Source organism: Triticum aestivum, chromosome 5D (genome assembly GCF_018294505.1).
Source record: "Triticum aestivum cultivar Chinese Spring chromosome 5D, IWGSC CS RefSeq v2.1, whole genome shotgun sequence".
Lineage (NCBI taxonomy): Eukaryota > Viridiplantae > Streptophyta > Magnoliopsida > Poales > Poaceae > Triticum > Triticum aestivum.
In genome coordinates this window covers 93,354,616-93,375,955 of record NC_057808.1, presented here as the reverse complement: position 1 = coordinate 93,375,955, position 21,340 = coordinate 93,354,616, and positions in this window count along the sequence as shown.

Below are 21,340 nucleotides of genomic sequence, written 5' to 3'. Positions count from 1 at the left end.
GGATGAACAGGACCCCGTGGTACTAGAGGCCATTGCCGCTGGATGAACAGGACCCCGATCGAGTCGGTTGGGGGTGGATGAACAGGACCCCGTGGAGGGCTGGATGAACAGGACCCCGTGGATGGATGGATGAATAGTAGCCCGTCGAGGGATGGTTGAACAGGACCCCGTGGAGAGGGCTGGTTGAACAGTAGCCGGTGGAGGAGCGGTGGAGGCTGGATGAACAGGAGCCCGTGGATGAACAGTCGTAGGTGGAGGCTGGAGGAGGTCGACGGTGGATGAACAGTAGCCCGTGGAGGCTGGAGGGGGTCGACGGTGGAGATGAACAGTATCCCGTGGAGTCCCGTTTTGTGGTACGCCACACCCCTCCCGATGAACAGGACACCCGTTTCGACCGTAACGCTCCAACACAAGTCTGTTTCCTCCGTTTTGCGGTACGCCACACCCCTCCCGATCAACAGGACCCCCTTTCGACCGTAGGAGGTCGAAGAGAAGTTTGTTTCCTCCGTTTTGCAGTACGCCAGACCCCTCCCAATGAATAGGATCACGTTTTGACCGTGGCCGACCGAACACAAGGTCGTTTCCTTCGTTCTGCCAGGCCTCGTTTTGATCGGTTGTTCCGTCCAAGCCGGTTGGCTCCCGATGAACACGACGACGCAGTTTCTCCGTTCTGACCCAGCCATGTACACGAGCCCTGGCCATACGTATGCGCGAGTAGGCGTTCGAGACCCCGCCCGTATGTACATACGTGGCCGTATTTACTTTCTTCCACCCTGGTTGCACGTATGTGTACATGCTATGTGCGCGCCTATACTACGATACGTGCCCTTCCTTACTCGGCCATGGTTCATCGCTGCAGCCTGCAGACAGACCAATCCGCCAGTATGTACATACACGTTCGCGACCAGAATGACAACGCTACGTACACTTTGACCAGGTGGATCCCGACTGTCAGGCACTTCCTTGTGTGCGAAGATGTAGCTGGTGGATCCCAGCAGTCAGGGGGCAAATCATTTTTTTCACGAAATACGGTGGCCCGTCTGGTGGGTCCTTGCTGTCAGGTGGAGGAATCATTATTTTGCACGTAATAAGGAGGCACTTCCTTGCTGCGGCAGTGGACCCAGCTGTCAGCCTTTCCACATACAGTACTCTTCCGATGGAAGTCGTTCGTTGACCACATTGACCACGTTGCGCCGAGAGCACCAAGGCGGTGGACGACGACGAGGCCTAGGAAGGGGACGACGCGGAGCCGGGGAAGACGCGGCAGTGGATGCCCACGCAGAGAGGAGTACGAGGGTTCACTGGTTAGGCTACGGTGTGAGGCTGCCGTCGCCGCAGGGCCTGTCCAGCGGTGGGAGTAGTAGGGGACGGTGAGGCCTCAACGGTAGCACAGCCGGCCACTGGAGGCAGGAGCAGGCGGTCTCGCCAGAGCTGGTTTGGGCGGCTGGTGCAAGAAGAGCAGCGATTGAAGAAGCAGAAGGACCGTTCGATTCAAATCCAACGGTCACTGCTGCTAGAATTGTTTGTTGACTAAGTTGACAAAGCCCTGCGTACGCGTCAACTTAGTAGGCCCACACGTCAGCCTCTGAACCGGTGCACTCTAGATGTCCGTGGGAGGAATCTTTTTTTACTTAATAAGGAGGCAGTTGATTGCGTGCGGCCAGGCCAGCGGAGGTAGGAGGGTGGGCCGGTGAAGCCTGTGCGGCATCATAGCGGGCCACAAGAGGAGGGAGCAGGCAGTCCCGCCGGTGCTAGTTTAGGCGGCTAGAGCAGGAAGATCAGAGATTGAAGAAGCACGTCGGCCGTTGGATGGACTTCCAACAGTCACTGCTGCTAGAATCGTGTGTGGACTGACAAAGCCTTGCATAAACAATTCAGCCTCAAAATTTGTGGCGTGTACAGCCCATTTGCTATTATTTTTATAATTTTTACTCATTTTATAATTCATATGGAATTTATTGCAGCCCATTTTCCATTTTTAGAATTGCTGCCCATTTTCTGGTCAGTACTAGGGTTAAATAATTGAACTAAAAATGTGCGACATTTTGAAAATTCGCAATTTTTTGCTGGGGAACAAAATATTCTTAATCCAAAAATTAGTAGCCATACTAAAACAAATTTAAAAATAAATTAGTACTATGTCATGTTAAAATCCAATGAAATAGAAAATATCAGTGAAGAACAAAAACAAAAAAAGAAACTAATTCCCATTTGTTATAATTTTTTTTGGAATTTTCAACCCCTTTGATATTACTTTTAATAGATACTGACCATACTCTTTGGCCAGGCCAAAATGTGTCCCTCCTCGTCTTGAAAGATTTGCAGCCCAGTAAGTCGGAGAAAAAAATAGGCCCAGCTTGGGTATTCTTCAAAAAGAAATAGTGGGCTACCTATTTTCCCGAAGAAAAAACTGCTGGGCTGGTCATGTTGTTAGACAGGCCACAGAGACCGCACAACCCAGTTTATAGCCTGCTCCTCTGTACAACTCCTCAAAAAAAAGTTGTGCAATTCTGTCATTAATTGACTATACGTTGAAAATGATGTGGGTCCCAGATATCAGCTGGGTGGATTACAGTAAAAAAAGGAGGGGTGCATCTGAGTAGTAAAAGAGGCGCTTGCTTGTGTTCGGGAGTGGACCTAGTGGGTCCGTACTATCATACTCATAACTACAGTCCTCTCCCGATTCACTATGTTGACAGGGCCGAACGGCGGCGCCGTGGCGAGCGCACCAAGGGGGAGGATAAAGTGTTGTCGCCATTGTGCTGGGCTGGGTTGGACATTCTTATTGAAAAATAAAAATGGACCGGAACTATTTATGACTTTGACTACGATTTGCATGGGTCCTCTAGTTGCAGGAAGAAAATGGTGGGAGAAAGAAGACCGATCGCTATCTTTGCCTAAGAATAATATCGACTGAATGTAACGACACTATCATAGGAAATAATATCCTCCTGTTAAATCGTGAATTTAAAGAACTGGTGCATGTGCATTTAGCTTTATTTATTTATTTACTTATTTATGTTTAGGGGACCATGAGCATGTACCTTGGCCGGATTCATGTGAGAGCCCCCCTTCCAGTTAATTATGGGCGCCTCTATTGGGCCTTCATCAGTGGGCTGCATCTTATCAACAAGTGGAAAATGTGTTGCGTACCAAAAATAGTATGCGCTACGTGCAGTACGGGGCACTAAAGGATCCAACCGTGCAACGGCTTCCACAACATTGTGTTTGTCATTCTAACAACACATTTATTCAACCAACAGACGAAATATACTATTGACTGTACATTGAAAACAGCAGCAACAGCAACCAGGGCTGGGGGTGCAACAGAAGCAGTAAGCAGGCCAGAAGAGTAAAGACGCATCTCTCTCTTCCAAACCAAACATCAGCCATCATTACAAAAGGGCTACCAAAAAAGAACAAGTGTATGCATTAAACTAAATAAAGATCCTACTACACCAAGTGTACGCATCTAACTAACTGGCTTAGTTAGATGTTACTATTTATTAAGCTATGGAGATTGGCTGACGGCTTGAACCAGATGGGTGCCTGACGGGGGAAACTCCAGCCAGCAGGTCGAAGTATGATACTTGTGACCTTCTCTCCTACTTTGGGCTGCAGAGCATGATGGCACATATCAGGTATGGTGCATGCAGAGACGCATGGTATGCTGTGTACACACAGCTTTGCCTGATGAACGAAACTGCGTTGCCATCATGATCCTTGCCATTGGTTATCTCCTGGTTAATCGGATAATTCAGTCCGAGAAACAGAGAGCGTGTACCAAGGCTACTTACCAGCCTCCATTCAAAAATTCCTGAAGGCCCGGAGAAGCTGGGATCCTGCTCAAAGACCTTGCAGTGACTGTGATTGTATTCCGCGAAACAACACGTCTGGTACGTGCGAACGATCAACAATCGTTCACCGTCGTCTGATCGAGCCAGGAACCACCTACCACTGCCATGCCGCTTTTCTTTGAAAGGTTCTGGGATTAGGAAGGGTAGGGACACCAGGCGGCCTACAACATCATATCAAGTTGGAGTCAAATAAAAAAGGGCTCTTAAAGTAGTCAATCTTAAGAACAGCATGTCATGAGCATGAATATTGTTTCAATAAATGTTGACAGTAATATAAGCAAGCCATCATGATATCATAGGAAAGTAACATACTGCTATAACAGCCATTTGTAGTGATGACTGGAGTAGGCCAGCAATATTTGCAGCCATAGAAGGAGTCGACAGCGTAAATGAAGCCCTTGCGTTCAATGGCATCAAAGAACCATGGAGGATGTATGATCATGCGATGGACGTGCAGATTTATCCACTTACCGCAGTGACCTGTCAGATAGGCCAGACCGCGGTTGAAGAACGCAATTAGCCTGAAGTCTTTATAATTTGCAGATCTTGTGGGCACTTGGCAGATTACAACCTTGAGCAAATCAAACTTGGTATCATGTTGGCTACTGTAAGATTCCGAGTATTCTGGGCCGCGGTGCCAAAGCAGTGCAATGTTAATCAAAGGAAGGGGATTAATCGTCGGGTGTAGACCTCCAAGAGCATCCAGCTGCCGCGACTGTCGACGAGCACCATCCAAGATGTGTTCATGCCGACCCAGTACATACGTTAATGTAGTTGAGGGTGATGGGGATCGGATCGCAGTCAAGGGGGTTGATGCTCGCCACCCTACGGACGTTATACTGCGTGACACACCGTTTCTGAAGATCAGGCGGCATCAACAAGCAAGGAGCTGGCTTAAAAAGCTCTAGCCTGAGGGCTTTGAGTAAACGGTACAACCCCGACGAGCATGCAACGAGCGACATAGCACAGAGATTGTCCACACGCGAAACAATGAGCTTGATTACCTTTGTGGGGAGCGAATTCTAGCCACTGTATCGGCGGACGCTGCTCGGTTATGCCATTGTTACTGCTTGGGTTTCGGAAGAGGGGGGAGGTGCCTTAGCGGGGATGGAAGATTGGATGATTATGTGCGGACAAAGATGGAGAAGCGAATATGTGTTGCGGGAAATGGACAGGTGATGATGACTACTGCACGCCGCTTGACTTAGAGACACATACCAGCAGCGTAGGGTCATACTGATGCTAGAAAACTTGCTTGAGTGATCACAGTACTGGTACTCCCTACAATACCTACTACTATGCCCTAACTTGCTTGAGTAGATTAGTAGTGGAGTAGGACTCTGCTCTACTACTAGCATAGGAGGAGTAGTGTATTCTAATCTAAAATAGTTACAAACTTCCATGCCCGAGCATGGAACGACTACGAACCGCCATCGGTGCTAACTCCAATCCCCAGCAAACAATGACTATGGGAGACATGGCATTTGCAAATGCCCGCGACGCAGTTACAGTATGTGTGTAAGGGTGGCGGTTTTGTCAAATACTATGGCTTAAAAACAGGCCACCGTCGGATGGAAATCTGACGGTTATGTGGGATTCGCCAGGATTGAGCTCGTGGCGAACAATCGCCAGATATCATAACTAAAAAAGGTTAAAACACCCGGGGCAATAATTTACACTGGCTGACCACTAACAATGATACTAACATAGTTGTAAAATGGTCAAATACCGTGTCTACATGGTGTTTGGAATTATATGCAAAAAAACTAGCAAGATGCCCGTGCATTGCACGGAACATCAAGATGCATTTTTTTACAAAACACCTGTTGTGATTGACCCATGCAGGAGTAATCCCATGTGTAAAAACTAATGATATCTCAAGAATTTTATCAGAAAAATGGTATGTCGACCATTACATCTAAAAATGATATCTCGAGAAAGATGATAGATAAGGTGAGGAGGAGTGGGGCGTGGTGGTGACTGGTGGTCGGACTAGGCGGAGGCATGGGGATGGACGGCACCGGCAGTGCCCACCATGCCAGATTGTTCCAGAGACTTCCTTTTTTAATTGCTCAGCAATGAGGTTGTGCGAGATAAGGATGAACGAGGCAATGCCTTATCTATAAATGTGGAGAGAGGTGCGGGTATCTTTTGTAAAATTGTCATAGTTTGCTTTCTATCCGTCAGATATAGATTGGACGGTCTATATTATAAGATGTCAGGCACACCATCATCACCAACTCGGTTTTTTCTCTACTCCTACTCCTATAAAAGACTCAGTTGGTGATGATGGTGTGTCTACCATCCGCCATTTCTGATCATTAGATCTGCATCTAACGGCTGTGATGTAAGTTGTGGCCTTTTGCAACAATTCCCACTTCTCTGCTCCAGTTTACACAAAACCCCTTATCTTGAAACCAACCACATTCCTCCCTTACCTCATTAAAACAGCCCAAAGAATATATTTGGAGTGAAACATAAGATATTTTTAGTGATATGTATATCAAAACTAAAATGTTTTCTTTAAAATTTGTGAATATGTATTATTCTACTTTGGATCCATTGCAACGGATGGGATCATTGCTATAAAGGTTTATCTCTTGCATGGTCCGCAACGAACACCTGGTGTACTAGTCCGGGCCGGATGCTCGCAGCGCGATGACCTGAGTTCGAATTATGTCCTAAACTTTAGCTTTTATATTTTTTTAATATATACTTCTTTCGCTACTGTACTGGGAGTGGAACCCATAGAGTACTTTGAATATAAGATTAAGGATGGATTTGTTTCTTTTTAACTTTCTGTACGAATCTGTAGCCAGCCGACAAGTCATGTACACTGTACTGATAGTGGAACCCATAGAGTACTTAGAATACAAGATTAAGGATGAAATTGACTTTTTATAGAGGGAGAATCATACACGCAAATAACTCAAATGGATTGGGCATGACTATTATTCTTCAACGGCAACCGGCAAATTTCGTCCCGCGGGCTGGAGTAGGTTTCTCGGTTTGCATGCGGGTTTAACGGAGGCGTTTGATGGAGGCGAGGAGGCGTGTTCAGCCAGGCGTGCAGCGGGCGGTGTAGTACTATTCGATTTGACAGCTACTAGTATATTATAAAAAAGAAAGAAGAGTAGTAGAGATAGAGATAAGAGTAGAGATAGAGACTAGGGAGGAGCACCATCTACTGCTTCGTGTGCTACTCCTGCGCTCCATTCAGCGGGCGCGGTTGAAATATGGGGAGCGCATTCGCGCGACTGCTAGCAGCGACGACTTCACCGACGACAACTGTAACATCCCAAAATTCTAAATTTTGGAATGTTATAATAAACTGATAGATTGGATTGATTGTTTGATTGATTGACTGAAAGTGAGTGAATTCAAATCTTTTGAAACTTAAATGAGAGGGAATAAAAGGACTTTCCCAAACTTTCATTTTGCTTTTATGATCTCCATGAATTCAAATTCTTTTCATCACAAAACCCTCGAGAGAAGATGACATGACTTCTTCCATTTATTTAAATGACAAGGGGTGTTGAACATATTTGAATTTCATTTGAAAATATTTCCAATTTAGAAACTTCAAGCAACTCAATGATTTTCATGAGAGAAGATAAAATGACTTCTTCAAAACATATGAAATATGAGTTGGAAGTTTAAAAGGATCTAATTTAAAGTCCTTTTGGAAATTATTTTCAATTTGGAGTATTTGGGTTTTATTCAAATTATTTTTCTCCAAAATAAAAATATATGGAAAATAGGGTAACATGATTCCCTACATCAGAAAATTGGAGAGAAATAAATTTGAAATCATTTTGGTATTTTTAAAATAATTTTTATTGGATTTTATTAGAGCAGTAGCACTGTTTGATTTATCTGAATTTTTGAGGATTTTATTTGATGTTGGATTAATGTTCAGCTTGTAGGAAATCTTTTTCTGAAAATTTTGATATAAAATATGCCTAGGTTCAATTTCATTTTATTTCATTTTTTATTTTATTTTATTGTGTTTTCTTTTTTTTTAACTCTTTCTCGAACCGACCGGGCCGGCCCAGTTCGCCAGGCCACGGCCCAGCCGGTCCACGCCGCTCGTCCCCGAGCCCCGAGCGGGATTCCTCCCGCCGCACGCCGCCGCACCGCCTCGGCGTCCGTGCCCCAGCCGGACACCGCCGCCGCCTTGCCCTGCCCCCTCCTCCACGCCACCATGCCCCCTCCCCTCCTATAAAGGGTGCCGCCCCGGGCCCCTCTCTCTCCTCCTCGTCCGCCGCAACCGCCGCCCTCGCCGGAGTCCCGCCCCGACGAGATCTGCCGCCGCCGCCTCGCTTCGTCCCGTCACCGAGGACCGCCGCCGACGCTGCCATCCGCCTCACCTCGCCGCGCCGCGCCTCCCCGTGCTTCGACCCGAAGCAGCCGACCGCCGGAGCCGCCTCCCCGCTCGCAGCCGACGCCATCGCCGCCGTCCCACGTCGCCGGCGACTCCAGCCACCGCGGTAACCGCCGCCTGCCCTCGTCCGTCCGATCTGGATCCAACGGTCCAGATCAAGGTGTTTCATTTCTTTTTTTTGTAAAACGTTTTGTTTTATTTAATGAACGTTCGCTGGTTTAGCCTCTATAGTGAACGGTTTTCGCCGCGTAAGTTTCTGTAGTGAACGTTCGCTATTTAGTCTTTTTCTTTTATTTTATTTTTTCACCAGGGACCTATCTGTGATGATTTATTTTACAGTCTAGCCCCTGATTTTCAAACGATCACAACTTTTTGCTCGTTTATCCAAATCCAACAAAACCAACGCCCACTTCTTCATTACGATCCCCTCTTTCCAGTAATCCAACTCAACCTTGTTTTTGAAAGTTTAAAATTTTATTTCAAACAGATTTGAATTTGAACTTCATTTGATCGTTGTCGGAGGGAATGGCCACGGGTAGCCTAACCGACTACCCCTGGCTCTTCGGAAAATTTATCAGGCCTTTGGGCCTTCAAGCACTTCAAGCATTTGGGCCGCCTTCCCTGGCCGGCTGCCACTAAAGCCGACTCCCGGAAGGCGACCCAGCCTCACCGACTCCTCCCCAGGACGACCGCGGGGTGGCCGACTCCAAGAAGCCGGCCAAGAAGGACGCCGACTCCTAGGAGCCGGCCTAGACCACAACCACTCCTACATAACGACGACCTGACGGGGTATGGCCACAGTGCGGCCCACGACCCCCGAAGCCCGAGGCGGGCATGGCTACAGGAGGCCATACGGGAGGGACGTCTCCCGTGCGGCTCGGCACTGTAGCCACGCTAGCCTCGACGTCATCCGCGACCCACTCCTGTACGGCCTGAGGACTGCGAGCCCCTTCAGTCAGCAAGAGGCGCGAGGAGGGCCCGGCTTTTCCTAGTCGGCCAAGAGTATAGCCGGCTTCCAGAAGCCGGCTACTCCCTTCCTCGAAGCGGGAGCCCCATTAAGGAGACAAGACGAGGTGAGGCTACAGTGATGGCCCCCGAGGCGGCCCACTGTAGCCATGCTTACCTCGACAAAGCCCTCGTCACCAGAGGCGCGGCTACAGTAAGCAGCCGCCAACAAGACCCTAGGCGGTGGGACCAGCCTGTCGGCCAAGTAGCCAGCAGCCGGCGGGACCCACTAGCCGGCGGGACCCAGCAGCCGGCGGAGAAGCCGGCGAGCGTGGACACTGACGGCTGGGACCTATTCCCAGTCGGATTACTGTTGTACCCACGGGGGGTAGGCCTATATAAACCCCCCGGAGCACCCATGCAAAGGGTTCGCTTCTAGGTTGGCCTCGGAGCATAGTTGGCTTCTAGGTTAATACCCATGCATAGCCCACACACCATAGATAGAGAGAAGCAATAGCTAGCCTTGTTCTTCTTCTCCCTTGACCTCAACAGCTCTAGGAGCGATTGCAGCTACCCTTTATCGATCTAGTGATCATGCGGAGACCCCGCAGAGCAGGACTAGGGGTGTTATCTCCTCGGAGAGCCCCGAACCTGGGTAAGATTCGCCGGCGTGCATGTCTTCGCCTCATCCCGTTTCCAGGCACCGGCGACGTTTTATTGGCTCCCACAATGATAAGCCATCCCTTGGCATATGTCGCACCAACCACCCGACATTTGGCGCCCACCGTGGGGCCAGGTGCACCGTCGTCCGGAGACCTGTTCTGGACGGGAACCCTCTTCCTTCCCCGCGAGCGTAGCCAGCCTGCTGCGCCCGATGGCGCTTGCCCCGACGCGCTGCAAGGCGTCGACGACGCCTTCGCAGCGAGCCGTCTCGCCGATCTGCTTGGCGAGACTCGCATCTCCGACGAGCCTGCGTCCGACGCAGGCACCGACTACCCTGAGAGCCGCCTCGTCAGCCTCCTCGACCAACTTCACGTCTCCAGCGAGCCTGCCGCGGACATGGAGTCGGTCGGCTCCACCGACCCGATGCTCGTCGACTCCGACACCGCGTCGCTCGACGCCTACCCCTCCGACGTGGTGGTCTTCGACGACCCCCTCCCTCGAGCTGACAGCGGCAGCAGCGCTGTCACCGAAGTGCTGGTCATCAGCCACGTCTCCAACTCGGCCGAGAACGCCCGCGACGCCCAGCAAGCGACGATGCACGACCTCCCCGTCCCCATCCCGACCGACGCCGACGCCGAGACCCTGGAGGCGCGCCGCCTTGCCCTCATCGCGGAGAGCAAGAAGATAGCCTCGATGAGACGCCTCACCGAGGCCCACCAGCGCGAAGTCGACCGCGCTGCCTTCGGGACGCCGCCGCCTAGCGACCCGAGCCGAGCCGGCTTCGTCCAGAAGCGCGGCGCGGCCGTTGCCAGCATGCTGGGCGCGGATCGCCCCATCTACGCCACCCCGCTCGAGAACCTGCGAGCCGCTCAGGCGGCCGCAGAGGAGCTCAATGGGCTGGGAGCCGACGGGCTCCCTTACATGACAAGACGGATCCAGCAGCTGATCGACGCGGCTGCAGAACGGCACGAAGCCGGCGCCCGAGCTGATAGCCATCCCCCGCGCCGGGAGCACGCCGCGACGTCCCGCTCGCCGACTGCGAGCGGTGCGCACCAGAAGAAAGACAAGGAGCCGGCTGCCAGCCGCAGCCGGACTCGCATTACCATCGAGAGCAATGCGGATGGCCGCCCTCGAGCTGTAGAGCACCAGGGAAACCTGCCTCTTCCCCCGCCTCGAAGAGAAAGACGCCTCACTCCACCGCCTGTCACCCATCCGACCCTTGGCGACCGACTCGGCCGCCGAGAAGGAGTCGGCGAAAACGACGCCCGCCACAGGATCGACCGCCTTGCTCGATCCTTGGCGCTAGAAGAAGAAGACGATATCGGCCCGCCATGCTTTGGCCCCCGCATCCGCGACGAGCCCTTCCCCAAAGGGTTCTCGCTCCCCAGAGACACACCCAAGTACAACGGCTCAGTGAAGCCGGAAGATTGGCTCATCGACTACTCCACGGCCGTCAGCATCGCCAACGGCAATCGGCGCGTCGCCGTGAAGTACGTCCCCTTGATGCTGCAAGGCACGGCGCGCACATGGCTCAACAGCCTCAAGCCCTACAGCATCAACAGCTGGCTGGACTTCACCGAAGTTTTCGTCCGCAACTTCACCAGCACCTACAAGCGGCCTCCCAAGCCTCGCCAGCTCTCCCTCTGCGTCCAGGGGCCCAACGAGTCGACCCGTGACTACCTCACGCGGTGGGCCGAGCTCCGCAACTCCTGCGAGGGAGTGCACGAGGTCCAGGACATCGAGTACTTCACTGCCGGGTGCCGAGAGGGCACCCTCCTCAAGCACCGACTCCTCTGCGACGAGCCGGCTACCCTCGACGAGCTACTAGTCATCGCCGACAAGTATGCCACTGCCGACTCCTCCATGAAGACCGAGCTCCGAGTGGACGTCTCGGGGAAGGTAGTTGCTCCGGCTCCCAAGACACCGGCTGGCGACCCTAACCGGCGCCCCTACCAGAACGACCACAAGCGCAAGGGCCCCATGCCGACTTCCTCCAGTCGGCAGGTGGCCACAATTGAAGATGAGCAGCCCGAAGAGCGGCCCGCTCCCAAGAAGAAGGGTGGCCAGCCGCCCTGGCAGCCGTCCTTCTCCTACGAACAAGCACTCGATGCTCCCTGCAAGTTCCACAGCGGCGCGAAGCCATCCAACCATACAACACGGAAATGCCACTGGCTCACCCGCATCACCAAAGGCGAAGGGATGGTGCCGCCTCCGCCTCCCGGCCCGCCGCCTCCAGCTCCCCAGCAGCCGGCGGCCCGGCCGGCAGTCGGCGCCATCCAAGACGAGTTCCCCGAAGCGCACGACGCCTACGTCGTCTTCACAAGTCAAGTCGACGACAAGTGCAGCCGACGCCGGCAGCACCAAGAAGTAAACGCAGTCGCCTCTAGCACCGCCGAGTTCATGCACTGGTCGGAAAAGCCCATCAGCTTGAGCCAGGCTGACCACCCGGAGGTGATGCCTTCGCCTGGCTCCTATGCTATGGTCTTGGACGTCACCCTTGCGACGGAGAGGCGAGCTGCCAGATTTTCCCGCGTCCTGATAGACGGCGGAAGCAGTATCAACATACTGTACCGCGATACCATGGACAAGCTGAACATCAAAGCGAAGCAGCTCATGCCAAGCCGCACCGTCTTCCATGGTATCGTACCCGGCCTATCTTGCTCTCCAATCGGCAAGATCAAGATGGATGTTCTCTTCGGAGATAAAGATCACTTTCGCCGGGAAGCAATATGGTTCGAGGTGGTGGATTTGGAGAGCCCCTATCATGCATTACTTGGCCGACCTGCTTTGGCCAAGTTCATGGCTGTACCCCACTATGCCTACCTGAAGATGAAGATGCCGAGCTCGAAGGGGATCATCACGGTAGCCGGCGACTACAAGAAATCCATCGAGTGTGCCATGGCCAGCAGCCGGCTGGCCGAGTCCCTCGTGGTGGCCGAAGAGAAGAAAATGTTGGAGCGGGTTGTGGCCATGGCCAGCAAGCAGCCGGCCTTGTCCCCCAACCCCAAGGACTGTGATGCGTAGGGCTCCTTCCAGCCTGCAAAAGAGACAAAGAAGATACCTCTAGACCCGGAGCACCCGCAGAGGTTCGCCGTGATTGGGGCGAACTTGGACAGTAAATAGGAAGGCGAGCTCGCTGACTTCCTCTGTGAGAATCGAGACATCTTTGCATGGTCCCCAAAGGACATGCCGGGTGTCCCGAAGGATTTCGCCGAGCAGAAATTACATGTCTGAGCTGATGCGAAGCCGGTCAAGCAACCCCTCCGCCGACTATCAGAAGAGAAGCGAAGAATCGTGGGAGAAGAGATAGCCCGGCTCCTTGCAGCCGGCTTCATCATGGAAGTGTTCTTTCCAGAATGGCTTGCCAATCCAGTTCTGGTTTTGAAGAAGAATAACAAGTGGCGCATGTGTATAGACTACACAAGTTTGAACAAGGCCTGCCCAAAGGATCCGTTTGCTTTGCCACGGATCGACCAAGTGATAGACTCCACAGCCGGATGCGAGCTGTTAAGATTTATGGATGCATACTCGGGGTATCATCAGATCAAGTTGGACCCGGCTGACCGCCTGAAGACTGCCTTCATCACACCCTTTGGAGCTTTCTGCTACCTGACAATGACATTCGGCTTGAGAAACACCGGTGCCACTTTTCAGCGTTGCATGCAGAAATGTCTCTTGAAACAACTCGGCAGAAATGCCCACGTCTACGTAGACGACATTGTGGTGAAGACAGAGAAGCGCGGTACCTTGCTGGAAGGCCTGAAGGAAACATTTGCCAACTTGCGCCGATTCCAGATCAAGCTTAACCCTGAGAAGTGCGTGTTCGGAGTGCCAGCCGGCCAGCTGCTAGGCTTCCTGGTCTCCGAACGCGGCATTGAGTGCAACCCTGTCAAGATCAAGGCCATCGAGAGGATGGAGATTCCCACCAAGCTACGAGATGTGCAGAAGTTCACTGGCTGCTTAGCCTCCCTGAACCGTTTTATCAGCCGACTAGGAGAGAAGGCTCTCCCCCTGTACCGACTCATGAAGAAGTCCACTCACTTCGAGTGGAATGATCAAGCCGACCAAGCCTTCCATGAGCTGAAGAAGATGTTGACCACTCCGCCTGTCCTGGCTGCGCCGACTGAGAAGGAGCCCATGCTCCTCTACATCGCCGCGACAAGCCGAGTCGTCAGCACTGTTGTTGTGGTCCAGCGCCCGGAGGAAGGCCGAGCCCAGCTGGTCCAGAGGCTGGTCTACTATCTCAGCGAAGTACTGTCTAGCTTAAAGCAAAACTACCCACACTACCAGAAGATGTGCTATGGGGTGTACTTCGCTGCCAAGAAATTGAAGCCCTACTTCCAAGAGCACCCCATCACGGTCGTGTGCACTGCCCCGCTCGCCGAGATCATAGGCAGCCGGGATGCATCCGGCCGGGTGGCCAAATGGGCCATTGCCTTGGCGCCCTACACGATTTTCTATCAACCCCGCACCGCCATCAAGTCGCAAGCATTGGCCGACTTCCTCGTCGACTGGGCCGAGACCCAATACTTACCGCCGGCTCCCGACTCTACCCATTGACGGATGCACTTTGACGGGTCCAAGATGCGCACCGGCTTGGGAGCCGGCATCGTTCTCACCTCTCCCAAAGGCGACAAGCTCAAGTACACGCTGCAGATCCACTTCGCCGCCTCCAACAACGTGGCCGAGTACGAGGCGCTCGTACATGGGCTCCGGCTAGCCAAAGAACTCGGCATACGCCGGATCCTGTGCTACGGCGACTCAGACTTGGTGGTCCAGCAATCATCTGGCGACTGGGACGCCAAGGACGCGAACATGGCGAGCTACCATTTCCTCGTCCAGCAGATGAGCGGATACTTCGAGGGGTGCGAGTTCCTTCACGTGCTAAGGGCCGACAACGACCAAGCAGATGCCCTAGCACGGATCGGCTCCACCCGACAAGCCATACCGACTGGCGTCTCCCTCCAGCGCCTCCTCAAGCCGTCCATCAAGCCGTCTCTAGAGTCGGATTCCATCTTCGTACCGCCTGCGCCAGAAACAGCCGGATCCGGCTCAAGAAATCCCGCAGGCGGCGCGGGGACTTCGATGACTGCCCCGGGGACTGACGTAGTCGCACCCGGCCCAGGGACTTCAGAACCCGGCCCGGGGACTGCAGCAGTCGGCTCGGGGACTACAACGACACAAAAAGCGGTGGCCGACTCCAATGCAACACCCAACCCACCCACCCGAGTCATGGTGGCCACATTAACAGCAGAAGAAGTCACAGCTCCCTCATGGGCCCAGCCCATCCTCAAGTTCCTAGTCAGCTGCCGACTGATGAGATCGCAGCAAGACTAGTGCAACGACGAGCCGCAGCATACACAATAATCAACAGGGAGCTCGTGAAGCGCAGCATCACTGGAGTCTTCCAGCGTTGCGTCGAGCCAGAAAAAGGAGTGGCAATCCTCAAAGACATCCACCAAGGCGAATGCGGCCATCACGCCGCCTCAAGATCCCTCGTGGCCAAGGCTTTCCGCCATGGGTTCTTCTGGCCGACTGCCTTGGAGGATGCTAAAGAAATAGTCAAGAGCTGCAGAGGATGTCAAGTCTTCAGTTCCAAACAACACCTGCCGGCTTCTGCCCTCAAAACCATTCCCCTCACCTGGCCTTTTGCCGTTTGGGGACTGGACATGGTGGGCCCTTTCAAGACAGCCCGCGGTGGCATGACAGATCTACTCGTTGCGGTGGACAAGTTCACAAAGTGGATCGAAGCCAAGCCCATCAAGAAGCTGAACGGGCCGACTGCCGTGACATTCATCACCGACATCACTACTCGGTACGGCGTGCCGCACAGCATCATCACCGACAACGGCACGAACTTCGCCAAAGGCGCACTGGCACGTTTCTGCGCAACGCAGGGCATCCGACTGGACTTAGCGTCTGTTGCCCACCCGCAGTCAAACGGCCAGGTCGAGCGAGCAAATGGACTTATCCTCTCCGGCATCAAGCCCCGGCTGGTTGTACCATTGGAGCGATCGGCCGGCTGTTGGCTCGAAGAGCTGCCGGCTGTCCTCTGGAGTCTGCGCACTACACCCAACAAGTCAACCGGCTTCACTCCATTCTTCCTTGTGTACGGTGCCGAGGCTGTCATCCCAACAGACATCGAGTTTGACTCGCCTCGGATCACCATGTACACGGAGAAGGAAGCCAAAGAAGCAAGAGAAGACGGCGTCGACCTACTGGAAGAAGGCCAGCTGTTAGCCCTCAGCCGGTCCGCCATCTACCAGCAAGGCCTGCGCCGCTACTACAACCGCAAGGTCAAGCCAAGATCCTTCCAAGAGGGCGACCTTGTGCTCCGGCTGATCCAGCGAACAGCCGGCCAGCACAAGCTCTCGGCCCCTTGGGAGGGCCCCTTCGTCGTCAGCAAGGCACTCGGCAACGACTCCTACTACTTGATCGACGCACAAAAGCCAAGAGCACGCAAGAGAGACGACTCCGGCAAGGAGTCGGAGCGACCATGGAACGCAAACCTCCTAAGACGATTTTACAGCTGAAAAGCAGTATGTATCACGCTCCCCTTTTGTATTAATTACAAACCAACAGGCCCCCCGAACAGTACTCGGGGACTGCCTTCTATTTATCTATGAATGATGAGTATCATACCCATGAATGTATTATTACATTCTGAATTCCTGTCCGGCACCGGGTCCGACTAGTCGGCCCGGGGACTGGCCGCCTTGAGCTATATTCAAAGTTCTTCCCGAAGTCAACAAAGTAGTGCGCCGGCTCCCAAGTCCTCTCTTGTTGAAAGTCGCAGCTCAAAGAACTGACTGTCCGACTGGCAAGAGAGAAGACAGAAAGGACGCCCACACGAAAAACGACTAAGGAACAACTAACCTATATAGGAAGAGACGGCCTCCAAATATGCCTGCCGGGTGTCAAAGCAGCCGGCTGGCTGGCTTCCTAAAAAACTTAGCTTAAGTCCGGCAGAGCTAAAAGTACTTCCCCCTCCCCAATCGGCCAGGCACTCCCCGGCCACAGATTGCAGAGCAACTGTTTGACCAGGGAGGCGGCAGCCAAGGGAGGGCGGCAAAGGAAAAAAGCAAAAGGACAAAAAGCAAAAGTACAAGGAAAGACCAATTGCATAACTTATATACATAAAGCCACCCACAGGCCGGCAACAGACTTAAGTTTGAATACACCCAGTGGGTGGAATTGTGCAGACTTAACCAACCATTGTTCAAAAGTAACAAGACAGGAAAACAAAAGAAAGAAGACTAAGGCGCGACATGGAGGCCGAGCTGGTCGGTGAAGGCGGCTCGCCGGCTGAAGAAGTGACCACCTAGCTGGTCCCGGCTTGACCACCTCCCGCGGCAGGAGACGCACTCGCACGCGACGTAGTGCTGGAGGCGCGGTCAGGCTGGCCGGCTACTCCACCAGCCGGCTCGGCGTCTTCACCCTCCTCCTCCTCCTCTTTGCCCTCATCGCTGGAGTCGATCTCCTCCGCCGAGTCCTCGCCGTACGCCGGGTCCAGCCCTAACCAATCTTTCGGCTGGGCGACTCCATTGTCGTCCACCTCGGGGGCGAAGACGTTGGTGTCGGTGTAGTCGGCGATCGCTGAAGCCCGCCGAAGGATGGCCGGCCGCGCCGGCTCCAGCTCCGTGTCGGCTTGCTGCCGCCAGGTAGCCAGCTGGTCCAGGTTCAGGCCGGATACCAGGCCTTGACGAACTCCAGCGCCCGCCTGGCGCCGGAGCGAGCTGCTGACGCCTTCCAAGCCTCGAAGTGGCCGACTGCCACCTCCAGCCAGTCGGCGGTCCGACTGGGGGTGCGAAGGACCACTTGGCCGGGCCAGAGGGCGGCCAAGACCTGTGATCCCACGCGCTGAAGCCGGCGGAGCAGCCTGTGAGCCGGCTGGATGCGAGCCTGGATCGCCAGGAGCTGTTCTTCCAGCGAGCGGCCGGCGGTTGGTGAGATCTCGAAGCCGGCTTGCCTCTTCGCCTGGCGACGGGCTTCGATGGCCTGGTTGGCGGCAGTTGAGTAGCCAGGGAAGTACTCTGCGGGAAGGAGAAAAGAAAAGAGAAACACCGAAATCAGAAAAATAAGCCGAAATGGCAGATGGCAAGAAAGAATGAAGGGGTAGAGAACTTACCGTCAACCAGGTCCTCAATCTGGCCATAGCCGGAGACCAGAGTCTGCCTGGCCTCTGCCCAGCCGGCCGCCTCCGTCTCGAACTCGGCCTGGAGGGCGGCTTCGCGATCCTGCGCAGCCTTCAGGGCCGCCTTGTGACCTTCCTCCTGGTCGGCCAACTTCTTGACCAGGCGGTTGCGCTCCTGCACCAAGGCGGCGAGCTCCGCGTCCTTGGCACGAAGAGCAGTCTGGGACTCCCCCAGCTGTGCCCTCAGACTGGCGTCGGCCGCTGCAGAGATAGAAGAAGAAGAAGAACAATGAGAAATCATCAAGGAAGATCCGAGCCGACTGCTCAGCAGTCGGCCCGAATCTCGGGGGCTACACTCAGTGGGTGCGCTGACGCGCCCCCACAGGAGATAAAGATCAAGTCACATACCTCGGCTTTCAGTGAGATCGGCGGTCTTCCGAGTCAGCTCCCGGGCCTGGGAGTTGAAGGCGGCCGCTCGGAGGTTGTGGTAGTCCTGCAAGACGGACAGAAGATCGAAGTGAGAACAAAAGCAGCAAGACAAAATCTCCAAGAAGTTCCAAGCTGCCTGCTTAGCAGCCGACTCGGAACTCGGGGCCTACACCCAGTGGGTGCGCTGACGTGCCCCCACGAGAGAAATAAAGATCAAAAAAAAGAACAAGATAGGAATACTAACCCGGATGGCTGCCCGCATGGCGAGGAATTCGTCGGTGAACTGCCTCAGCGCCGTGGCTTGGCTTTGCAGCCGGGTCCGTACGTCTTGTGCAGCAACGTTCACCACGGCTGTCCCTCCGCCCGGCGTCCACCCCGAGGTAGCGCTGGCCGCCTCCGCGTCTCGGGCCGATGAGCTGGAGCCTACGGCCGGCTGTGGCTCCGACGCAGCCTTCTGCGGCTCAGACGCGGCCTTCCCTGCACGCCGGCTTGGCGGAACCCGGACCGCGACCTCAGCCCCCGCGGCCGGCTCGCCCTCCGCCGACTGTGCGGGCGCAGGCTCAGGCTGGCGGCCTTGGGTCGCCCTAGTCGGAGGAGTCGGCCCCGGCGCCTCCCCCAAGATGACGACGTCGTCGCCGCTTCCTCCCAGCCCCGGCTGGGAACCGCTGGCTCCCCCTGGCGAGGGATCCACGTCCCCGGGCGCCATGGTGCGCAGGGGGGTGACCATCAAAGCCTCCCCTGCCGCCGCCTCGGCCTCGGCCTCTGCCTAGGCCTTGGCTGCGGCCTCGGCGAGCGCCATCGCCGCCTCCTCCTCCCGAGCTGCCTGGGCGGCGGCTGCCCTCCGTGCCTCCGCCTCCCGCGCTTCCTGCTCCTCCCGCACCTCCCGCGCGTTCCTTTCCGTCGCCTCCAGGAGGGCGGCACGGGGATCTACGCGGCGGGTGGTGCTCCCAGAGCCCCCTGGCGACTCAACGACGGAGCCAGCGGCCGCCCGCTCAAGTGACAGCGGAGCTCTGACCATTGAAAAAGAAGACGAAGATTCAAGAACCACCAAAGGAAAGAAAGAAGGACAGTACATAGAAAGAGAGAACTTACGCCGACACAGTCTGCGGCTGCTTCACCACTTTGCGGAAGTGAGCCGCCTTCGCGGCCGCCTCTTCCCGCCTGGTAGCTGCCGCCCCACCCCTGGGCTTCTTCGTCCGGCTGCCGAACATGCCCTGGGAGGCGCGACGTTTCTGGCCTCTACCCTGAGCAGGCTGCGCGCCGGAGGAGCCCGCGCCGCGTCCGGAGGCCGGCTGGCGGGGCGGGACGGCTTCGGCTTCGTCCTCGTCCGGCCAGTCGTGGAAGGTAGCGGTGAACCCGGAGCCGCCTGCTTCGCCGATGGCTTGGCCGCCGGCCGGCTCGACGGCGTCCTCCATATGGACCGCCCCCAGGTCGGGGTCCTCCTGGTCGTGTTCGGTCCGGTCGGGGACGAAGCAGCGCTCCACGTCTGCCCCACCGGCCGGCTGAAGCAGAGGACTCTGTCAAAAGAGCAAGCCGACTGAGTTAGAGTTGGCCCAGAGGAACTCAGCGACAAAGCTGAGAGAGAGAAAGAAAAAGAGACGAGGGGAGCGTACCGTAGGCGGAGGATTGGCGCGGCTGTATGGCTCCTTGCCGAATTGCCAGTCTTCGGAAAGTTGGCAGTTGGCGAGGTAATTCACCATGTCGGCGGCGTCGGGCTGCGGCATCTCCTTGGTGCACATTCGGCATGGATCGAGCTGGCCGCTCATCTGAAAGATCAGATGAGGCGGGCTCTGGAGCAGAAGGACCCGGCGCGTGACAAACGCGGCCAGGAGGTCGGGCCTCGTCAGGCCCTCCGACTGGACCATCACCCGCAGGCGCACAATGGCGGCGTTTCCTCCCTGCGACAGCGTCACTGCCCGGAAGGACCACTGGGGCAGCCTGCCCGCTGGTGGGCCGGCCACGTAGGCCGGCAAGTTGAGGTAGTCGCCCCGGGGAGCGATGCTCCGCACGTAGAAATATGACTTCTGCCACTTCTTCATCGATTGGATCAGTGTGATGATGGGGAAGGGGTTGTCGGCGCCTGATCTCCGCGACGCGATGAAGGCGCCGGTCTGAGCCGGCACGCCCCGCACGCGCGTGCCCAGCTTCGACTGGAAGAACTCCCCCTAGAGCTCAAGGGTGGGGAGGACGCCAAGATAGCCCTCACACAGAGTGACGAAGGCCGACAGCAGCACCACCGCGTTGGGGGTGAGGTGGTGCGGCTGGAGCTGATAGAATTCCAGCCAGGAGTGGAAGAAGGCGCTCACTGGCAGGCCAAAGCCGCGCAGGAAGTGCGAGCGGAAGACTACCCGCTCACCCTCCCGCGGCGCCGGCCTGACTTCCTTCTCCGGCGCGAGGCGGACCTCCACTTTGTCCGCGCTAGGCAGACGCCGGGTGTCGCGGAGGAAGTCGATGTGATCGTTATGGACGATGGAGCTGTCCCAATCCCCGCCAAGCTGCTCTACGTGGGGAGGCATAGCGGAAGCTAGCACGGCGGTGGAGGAGCGTGCGGAGGAAGAGCGCGGCGGCGAAGCACTGTCGCGAGAACGAGCTAGGCAAGAAGACGGTGGAAGTAGGAGGAGCGTGCGAGGGCCTGCCGCCCTCCACCTCCCCCTACTTATAGCCTCACGCGGCCGACGAGACCGGACGTGGGGGGAGACGTGGGATTAACTACGCCCACTCCCCCCACGTCTCGCGTTTATTACGCATAAGTGCGAGCCGAAACTGCCGCACGGAACGTGCGAGCGGTTTCGGGATACAAAGGATCCGCGCCTGGGCCGGGGCGCGGACGTGGCGGGCCCCCTCCCTGCGGCGACATCCCGTCACGCGCGTGGGCTGGCAGGCTTTCCGGCCACGTGGCACGCCAACGGCCCGAGGCCGGCCCGCGGC